We start from the raw sequence: 10,075 nt of genomic DNA, 5'->3' as shown, positions 1-10,075 counted from the left end.
AACTTTATCAATGATAGGGTTAGCAAACTTTATGATATGGAATGAATGACACCAAACTTGAAATAAGAGATCCAATTTTTTGTTCAATTAAATGTTAAAAAAATATTTTTTTAATAACAACAAAAAATATTTATTCATTTCTAAAGTTAAATATTATAATTTACACTGGTCAATGCTAAATTAACAGTGGTCAATAGTCAAATTAATTGCTTGTGAGCACAAACAAGTAATAAATCAATTTCATATTATTTACTTTATCACAAAATAAAAATTAATCTAACATAATAATTAATTTACTATTAATAACAAATAAACAATTACATTAATGAACTCAACTAAAGGTTTACTCAACCAAGAAGGTTAGCAAACTTTATCAGTTTTCATTAGTAATATTTGCAGTCTATATGGAACTCAGGTTAGAAGATCATCCTGAAAAATCTTTTGCGAAAAACATGATGCCCATGAATACCCACAAGTTCTCATGGTTAGCAAACTTTATCAGTGATATGGGTCAGATGGTCAATGCTAAACTAATAGTGGTCAATAGACAAATTGATTGCTAGAGTCCTGCTTGGGTAGAGACTAATAAGAAAGTGACATATTAAAGACGGAAAAGAGCTAATTATGGAATTTAAATTACAAAAGTAAATATACTTTTATTTATTTAAATAGGTGAGCATACAGTATTAAGGGTTTAGTAGTTTTTAAGTGATAATCAGTAAATCCTTAATATTAAATGTTTAGTATCTAGTAAAGATAACCAATAGAGTGACTTTTAGTTTCGCAATTTTTTTGTTTGAAACATGAGGCTCTTCATACCTTCTAGTAGTACCACATTAAATGTTGATAAGTCAATACAAGTAGATTCTCTTATGGACCAACTAAATGAGGATGTGAAAATGTCGAAGAAGTTTTTGAAGCTCAAGTGGATTTGAAATCTACTACTTTCCTCAAGGTAGACTTTCTAGTTTATTTCCTTGAATTTCCTATCTATTGTCATATAATATTGTTATTATCATAACATGTAAGGTAGTATAGTTGTTGGGATTACACAGAATGGAGTAGTGTACACTCAAACATGATATTTGGAGTTGGTTATGTCTCTTTTTTCTTTAATTCTATTGTCAATTTTTAAGATTTTGTATGACATCTTTCCAATTTGATCACAACTTTCTCTAATACAAAATCTACCCTTAATATTTAAAAGAAAATGATAACCAATGGTTCATTAATATGAATGGTTTATATGATTATAAGGGATAATTAATGTTTATTTCCACTCTAGCATATTTGTGGACTACCATGTATATTTCACTTGATAGTTAGTCATAACAAACATAATAAAAATAAACAAAAATATATACCATCAAGGTTTAAATTTTTTAGATACTAGAGCTATAATCCTTTATTTGTTGTTTATTCATGTAATGGATAAAATGTGGAAAATAAATAAAAACGTAAAATTACTAATCTAGAGACCTTTTGCTTGTAGATGTATCAAAAGAATCACATGTAGAAATTGCAGCTTAACATAGAAATTTAATGTGCACATGTGAGAAGAAGAAGAAACACATAAGGCATGAAAAGAAGACAACAAGGCTTGATAAAAGAGTTCGTCCAACTTGGACTACGTCTCCGGCCCCTACTCGATCAATGGGGAGGCCTTCATTCATTAAATGGCATGAAAATAAGAGAATACAATCATCAGTTACATAAAAGGAGTCTTATACCTCCATTCTGGAAAGTGGCTAAGAAATGGAGAACTAAAATGGAGAAATGGATAGCACCACTACATCTGTGGCATCGAGAGGGGCTGAAAACATATAAGATTTGTCCAATTCAAACAAAATGCACTTTCTCCCTTTCTTGCAAGATCTACCTCGAACTGTGTGCCAAAAATCCTCTCCTCCCATACTTTTCCATGTTCATCGAGTTTTATAACACAATGTCGCTTACAAATCGGGGGCCTGTTCATTTAGAATAGAAGCCGTTCTATCGAATGGATTGGCGGGCGCAACAAAACCCTGAAAATAGGCCTTTTTTGTTTAAATAGACAATACACGCAAAACATTGAAAAACCCGACTGGAAGTATTTTACCCAGACTTCAAATTATATAAAATCGGGTCTATAAATCCATCGGATCTAGCCCTTTATCGCAAATCGCTATCACTGCTGTCAATGGCCTTGTATATCGGGGGATCGTCGATCGCCGATCACCAATACACCAATCACCGATACGCCGGTTCGCCGATCACCGATACGCCGATTCACCGATCGCAGATATTCTAATTAGATCTGGACCATTGATTTGCTCCTTGATCGGACGGTCCAGATTGCATTGCATGTCGCTATCGCATCACCCCTTGGTATCTGGGATCGCCAATCTCCCGACCACTGATTTAATCCTGGCTGTTGATCTATTTTCTGATCCGACGACAGAGATCGCGCATTGTTGATCGGCATATCACAATCACAATGGCCCAAAGGTCTTAGTCTTATGCCTTGTGTTTTGCCGACCCGATCCACCGATGCTGATCACTCCATCGCATGTCTTCAGTCCCAGATATCGTCGATAGCCTGCCCTCGATTGCAATTAGTTGGAGATCGATGATCGAGGGTTCATCCTGCTGGCCTTTAATCCGCCCTTTGAACTCCTCCGATTGTGATTTTCCTTTTAAAGGCTAAAAACCCATTTTTTAGGGAAAAAGCCTCATTTTCCAAAGGAACAAGGCAATCTTCTTTCTGCCATAACTTCATCATCCGGACTCAGATTGGAGTGTCGTTAACACCGTTGGAATCGGGGTGACAAGCACTTCGATATAATGTCAAGATACGTGCCTTTTTTCCACTTTAAACTTTGCGTTTTTCCATGCCATTGTGTCTGAAGATCCGCCTGGATCAATCCTCACCATTGAGGAGCTTTTGGACCGCCAAAAGCTTTCATTAGTCAATTGGAAAGTGAGGGAATTGTTCCCTCACCCTTTCTTTCTCCAGCCACTTTGCCTTGCTAGGGTGTAACCCCTTGAAACCAACTTGAAGGTATTCAACATCTCCTCGCTGTGAAGTCCTAGTTCTTCTGTCAAGGATGATGTCTTTAGGTAACCCATCGAGATACTCTGGTGAAAAATCATCAACTATAGGAACTGTGCCCACCTCTTCAGTGTCCATAATTAATGGTGGTTCATACAGCTTTAAGTTCTCCACATTCACTACGGAGTATATCTGCATATATATCGGCAAAACAAGATGAAAGGCATTGTTTCCAATCTTCTCCAAAATGGTGAATGGACCATACCGGATTGGTTGCAACTTCTTCCCTTCTCCCTTCATCCTGTCCTTGTTGATGTGGAACCACACTTTGTCACCCACTGGGAATTGATGGTCGACTGGGTGTTTGTCATGTCGAGCCTTATAACGGGCTTGACTTTTCTCCAACTACTCTTGTACTGCTTGGTGAATCAACTGGATTCGCTGAATAAACAGTTGGGCTTTGTCCTTATCATTACGTCCACTAGAGTCATCTTCCCTTCCAAAGACCATATCAAAAGGGTCATTTGGCAGGTAACCAAACCATGTTTCAAATGATGAACGCTGCATAGATGAGTACACTACTCGGTTATAGGAATGTTGTACATATGGGAGATGCTCATCCCACAACTTATGATGTTTCCCACAATAGCCTCGTAAAAAGTGTACCATGGTGCAGTTGACAACCTCTGTCTATCCGTCAGTCTGTGGATGAAATGTCGTGCTTCTTTTCAGTTTGGTGTCCATCATCTTCCACAAGCTGGTCCAAAACTCTCTGAGAAAGCGAGAGTCCCGATCTGACACAATTGATGTGGGCAGCCCAAAATGGACCCAAACATGCTCAAAGAAAAGATAAGTAGTCTGCTTTGCAATAATCTGCTTTTTACAAGGCATTAAAATACACATATTACTAAAAAAGTCAACGATGACATACAAATATTCGTGATCATTTCTAGACAAAGGAAAACCTTCTACAAAGTCCATCGACACACTTTCCCATGGACGCCTCAGAATAGGGAGTGGTGTGTAGAGCCCGAGTTTTCTATTAAAGGGCTTTGAAACAGAACACATCACACAACCCTTTGCCTAGCGAGTCACAATGTTCTTCATATGGGGCCAAAAACAAAATCTTTGTACATGACATAAGTATTTTCGACACCGAAGTGTCCAGACACAAGAGAGGTGTGGGCCTCTCGAATTACATGTACTCGTTCCCCTGTGGGAATACATAATTTGCCAAGGTGATACAACAATTTCCCCTGCAAGTGATAGTTGTCCACCTATGAACCATGGGTTAGTTTTGCATAAATCTCCTTAAAGTCATCATCATTAGCATATTGTTCAACATAACTCTCAAAAGATAATGAAGCATTATTCAAAATAACAAAAGCAGAAATAGGAGGGCGAGATAGCATATCGACCACTTTATTGCTAGTGCCCTTCTTATACTTTATTACCAGATGAAACTGTTGAAGAAAAACCATCCACCTGAAATGATGAGATTGTTGCAACTTGGTGTGTGACTGAAGATACTGTAAGGGCTGATGATCCATATGGATGATGGTCTCCTTGCCGATCAGGTAGTGTTTCCACTTTTTTACACTCTGCACCAAGGCATAAAGCTCCTTGTCATAAGTTGGATAGTTTATCACAGCCTGAGAGAACTTCTCAGAATGGTAACGTATCGACTTCTTTTGCTGCATCAGTACATCTCCCATGGCATAACCATTGGCATCTATTTTAATCTCGAATGGCTGTTGGAGATCTAGTAAGGCTAAGACTGGCACAGTGCTGATATTTTCCTTCAATGTTTTGAAGGACTTCTGCTGTCTTCCTCCCCATTGGAAGACCCATTTCACACTTGTCAGTGTGTGCAAAGGTGTTGCAATAACAGAGAAATTGGCCATAAATCTCCTCCAATACTGGACTGGACCTAAAAAGCTGCAGACCTCAGTTACACTAGTAGGCTTAGGCCAATTTACAATTGCTTCAACTTTAGAAGGGTCAATTTCTAACTGACCATGGCCAACAATATGACCTAGGTAGCCCAAAGAGGTTTTCTCGAACTCACACTTTGACAATTTTACATAGGGTTCTTCATTTTTCAATACATCAAGCACTTTCTTCACATGACATACATGTTCATTCCAACTTTTACTAAAGACAAGTATATCATCTAAATATACATGAACAAATTCATCAATGAAAGGCCTAAAGAGATCATTCATGACCCTCATGAAAGTGGCTGGATCGTTGCAAAGTTTGAATGGCATCACCATCCATTCGAACAACCCCTGTTTGGTCTTGAAGGTGGTTTTCCATACGTCCTGCTCTGCAATTCGGACCTGGTGATAACCACTACGCAAATACAATTTGGTGAAATAAACAACATTCTTTAACTGATCTAATAAGTCATCAATGCATGGAAGAGGGTAGCGATTTTTCACATGATTTTGTTTAGTGCGCAGTAATCCACACACATCCTCCATGTGCTGTCTTTCTTTGGGACTAAGACAATCGGTGAGCCACATGGGGAAGTGCTCAGCCTGATGACCCTTGGTCCAGCAATTCCTGCACTTGTTTCTTGATTTCTTCCATCTCAATGGTCGACATCCTGTACATGCCAATATTTGGCAAAGGAGCATCATGTTGCAAGTGGATATTATGTTGGATTTCCCTCCTCGGAGGTAATCCCTTCAGTTCCTAAAACAGCTCATCATAATTAGAAATTAATTTAGATAATTCTTGTTTATGTTCCTGATCACAACCCTGGAAAGCATTAGCTAATTCTGCATTATTTTCCTTTACAACCATCAGCATGCAACCCTTACTGGAATTCACCAACCTTTTCATTTGTCCTGCACTTACAAGGTTGGCATTGATTTTAGTTTGATGAGCCCTTACAATATATTCTACCCCATCTTTTGTGATTTGGTATTTGTTTTCATGACGAAAAAAGACTGTCTGTCTATCATATAGATACAAACTCCCTAACACCATGCCACCAATATCCAATGGGATCACATCCAGTTCTACTTCATCCACTATCTTAGAAGCGATTACAAATTTGACTTTACACTACTTGATTACATTCAGTTTCGCTTTATCATGTATCCATCCAAGCGGGTAAGGTTTCAGATGTGGTTTTGTTTCTAAGCCGAGTTTCTTTACCAAGGATTCTACAATTAAGTTTGATTGGGATCCAATATCAAACAGAGTTTCAACTTTAGTATGATTTACAACAACTCTGATATGAAATAGTTCAATTCTCTTTCGATCATTAGGAAGGGACTCATTTACAGAACTAGTGCCTTCATGCGATTCAGAATTAACATGAGGTGTAAGAGTACCTTTTGTTCCCATGGCTGTGATTAATGCTTCATCTCCAAAATCCGATCCAAGGTCTTGTTGCACAGTTGCCACTATCTTCTGCTTCCCTTTTCCTCCATACTTCTTTGGATGCTTTTCTGGGTGCTGTTTCCAATAGTGATCGTCATTGTGGCCTTCCTTTTTGCAGTGATTGCAATACGACCTTTCTCCTTCTTTGGCTACTGTCGTCTTCTTCTCCTTTCCTTTCCATTTCACTTTGGATTTTCCATTGGGAGGTTTGAATGGTGGTTTTCTGGAATGATCATCTCTTTCGTTTTTCCCCTTTTCTCAATATGAATTGCCTTCACACTGGCTGAGTTAATAGTGGTTGGTTCAAACAACAATAATGAATGCCTAATGTAGCTATGCAATGAGCCAATATACTTAGTTACTGCTTCAGGTGTATCAAGTACAATACCCAGATTAAGTGCTTGCTTTCTAAACTCCTCTGTAAAACTCTGAACATCCTGACCTTTGCCTTGCCTTAAATACTGCCAATTCATTAAAGATTTTTGCTTGTAACCCAAGGGATAAAATTGTTCCTTTAACGCAGAAATAAAATCAGGCCATGAGGAAAAGAGGTTACCCACATTTTTACTGCTCTACAATTTTCTCTCCCACCAAACGAGAGTGGTGCTGCTCAGCCGTAGAGAGGCCAGCTAAATCTTTGCCTCATCCTCCACGATCTGTTCAATCTTGCAATAGACCTCAATCTGCCTAATCCAATTATTAAGCTGTTTTGCATTACTTTCACCATTAAACATGGGAAGATCAAATTTGACATCTAATTTAAATAAAGGTTTCTTAGATGCATCCCTTGAATTTCTACGATTATGGTGGTGAGAGGAAGAAGAACTTTCACTCGTGGAAGGAGAAGGAGGGGGTTCTTCTCCACCATTTCCATGTGTTGAACCTTGTTCTTCTAGTTTTCTCCGTTCTTCTCTCTCTAGCCTTAAAACCAACTGACCAACATTCTCTGCCATTGAATAGAAGGTCTTGCGGAAATTGCGCTCCTCTTCAAGATGAGCTTCATCTTTTGACATGTTTCTCCGTCGATGTGCATGCCCCGCTTCAGGATCGAAAGGCTCTAGTTTCCCTTCACCTCTTTGGATTCTATTTCTTGTTAGCATACAAACATGCAATTCACATCTAAAAAGACCTGCTCTGATACCACTTGATCCAGTGACCTTTTGCTTATAGATGTATCAAAAGAATCACATGTAGAAATTGCAGCTTAACATAGAAATTTAATGTGCACATGTGAGAAGAAGAAGAAACACATAAGGGATGAAAAGAAGACAACAAGAATTGATAACTAAGTTCGTCCAACTTGGACTACGTCTCCAGGCCCTGCTCAATCAATGGGGAGGCCTTCATTCATTAAATGGCATGAAAAGAAGAGAATACAATCATAAGTTACATAAAAGGAGTCTTATACCTCCATTCTAGAAAATGGATAAGAAATGAAGAACTTAGATGGAGAAATGGATAGCACCATTACGTCTGTGGCATCGAGAGGGGCTGAAAACATATAATATTTGTCGAATTCAGACAAAATGCACTTTCGCCCTTTCCTGCAAGCTCTGCCTCGAACTACGTGCGAAAACTCTTCTCCTCCCATACTTTTCCATGTTCATTAGGTTTTATAACACAATGTTGCTTACAAATCAGGGGTCTGTTCATTTAGAATAGAAGTCGTTCTATCGAATGGATCGGCGGGCACAACAAAACCCCGAAAATAGGCCTTTTTTGTTTAAACAGACAATACATGCAAAACATTGAAAAACCCGACCGGAAACCTTTTACCCAAACTTCAAATTATATAAAATTGGGTCTATAAACCCATTAGGTCCAGCCCTTTATCGTAGATCGTTATCACTGATGTCAATGGCCTTGTATATCGGGGGATCGTCGATCACCAATACGCTGATACACCGATCCGCCAATCACTGATATGTCGATTAGATCTGGATCATTGATCTGTTCCTTGATTGGACAGTCCAAATTGCATCACATATCGCTATCGCATCACCCCTTGGTATTTGGGATCGCCGATCTCCCAACCGCCAATTTTATCCTGTCGTTGATATGTTTTCCGATCCGACAGCAGAGATTGCGCATTGCTAATCGGCATATCACAATCGCAATGGCCCAGAGGTCCTGGTCTTATGCCTTGTGTTTCGCCGACCCGATCCATCGATGCTAATCGCTCCATCGCATGTCTTAAGTCCCCAATATCGTTGATAGCCTGCACCCGATTGTGATTAGTCAGAGATCACTGATCGAGGGTTCATCCTGCTGACCTTTAATCTGCCCTTTGGACTCCTTCGACTGCGATTTGCCTTTTAAAGGCTAAAAACCCATTTTTTAGGGAAAAAGCCTCATTTTCCAAAGGAAAAAGGCAATCTTCTTTCTGCCATAACTTCATCATCCAGACTCGGATTGGAGTTTCGTTCACACCATTGGAATCAGGGTGACGAGCACTTCAATTTGATGTCAAGATACTTGCTTTTCTGCCACTTTAAATTTTGAGCTTTTCCATGCCATTGTGTCTAAAGATCCACCTGGATCAATTACAGACCAACCATAATGAACACAAATATATGCTCTATGTTGGACACCTAATTCACTAAGGGCTTTGGGTGTGGAATATGAAGAGTCTTTGGAGTCTAATAGATCTTGGAAGACGAATCCAATGGTCATGGAAAATGTATTAATATGTATATCACTATGAATAAAATTCATTCAATGTCTTATATTTCATATCAATTCTATTATCTTGTGTTGTTTAACATGGTATTAGAGTGGCCCCCGAGGGTTAGGTTTGAGAGGTCACGGGGTCAAATCTCCTCGACGCCCTCGGGGGTAGGCCTGATGGCCGTGCAGCTCTACGTGGACGTAGCGGCCACCTCCGGTGCCCCCGTGAACCACATCGAAAAAAAAAAAAAAAAAAAAAAAAAAAAAAAACAAAACATGGTATTAGAGTGGGCGAATTATGGCCCTGCGCCAATTTTAGCCACTATTGTTTTGTGGCCTTTCCCAACCACTAGTTTTGTGGTCTTCATTACCTTTTTGTGCCTACAATTCAGAAAGGACAACACATAAATTTAATTAGAGATTGGGTGCTCAGAACTTATCAGCGCTACCCATCCACACCCAATTAAAATTTGTTAGATTTCCATTCTCTATCAATTTCTTGCATCCCTGCCATGTACAATTCTTAAAATACTTTACTTTCCATGTCTACACTTTATACGGTTTGATTTCTGTTCATGCTCTTCCTATCAAAGTGAATGTTTATGTTGCTAGCTCTGTCACATTAATTTTCCAACCAAAATTATTAGATTGATATGCTTAGTAAACGTTGGGTTGCTCGTTTTAATTCCCTAATAGACTAAATGCTTGGACACCTTCGTGACCCTAGCTTTGACCCCATGTTGGAGACTTTTGTAGTTGGATTTTCACTGAACAACTTGGATTCACATTGGTATAATTTGCAGACTATTCACATTCTTCATGTCTTCTCTGTCACGCTTCTTCCAAATTTTACCTATTCTTTTGGTCTACATGCACCCAAGTGGAACACGCTATTACTTAAAATCCTAGTGTATTAATTAAAATCTTTTGTGGACATTGAAATATGCTGGTTTGGATCATATTCTAGTATGTATGCTAGTT

This window comes from Pinus tabuliformis, chromosome J (assembly GCF_031772625.1).
Source record: "Pinus tabuliformis cultivar Carrire ecotype Pingquan chromosome J, CPIR1, whole genome shotgun sequence".
NCBI lineage: Eukaryota > Viridiplantae > Streptophyta > Pinopsida > Pinales > Pinaceae > Pinus > Pinus tabuliformis.
This window is presented reverse-complemented; position numbering follows the sequence as displayed.